Here is a 714-nt window from a genome sequence, read left to right on the forward strand (position 1 = left end):
TGGTTAGGCCCCGGAGCCCCGCCTGCCCCAGCACGTACACCCTCCCCCATACGGGCACACTCGCCCCGCCCTTGCCCTCCTCCCAGCACCAACTCTCCGATCTTTGCTCCAGCTCGCAGGAGCAGCACACGCGCACGCGCACGCGCACACACACGCGCACACACACGCGCACGCACGCACACAAACACTCACACTGCAGGCCCCGCTCACCCCGCCCCTCTGCCGCTGCGGCCGGGAGGGAGCTCCGTCCCTGCTCGCTCGCGCACCCTCGCAGCCCCCCCCGGGCACACGTGCCGCCCTCAGCCCCTTTCCACCCAGCCCCGACACTGCGCCCTCGCCCCCACGCGCGCACGCGGCCTCCCTTCCTCACCCAGAAGCCACGGACACAATTCTCTTTCCCACACGGCCGACAGACAGACAGCTCTCTCTCCCTTTGCAAAAATGCAGAGGCACTCGCTGCGGGGACGCTCCTCTGCCAGTCACAAGCGCGCGCGCGCGCACACACACACACACACACACACACACACACACACACACACACACGCGCGCGCGCTCCCTCACACGCATGCACTCTCGGAGGCTCGCACCACCTCCTCTCCCGCCTCCAGCGGTCAGTTACTAGGCTCGAGGGCGGGGCCAGGAAAGGGGCTGGCCCGGGGCGGGGCCGAGGAGCCTATAAAGGCTGCGACCGCGGGCATTGCCAGGCTCCTCTCG

The sequence above is a fragment of the Sarcophilus harrisii genome, chromosome 1, assembly GCF_902635505.1.
Source record: "Sarcophilus harrisii chromosome 1, mSarHar1.11, whole genome shotgun sequence".
Lineage (NCBI taxonomy): Eukaryota > Metazoa > Chordata > Mammalia > Dasyuromorphia > Dasyuridae > Sarcophilus > Sarcophilus harrisii.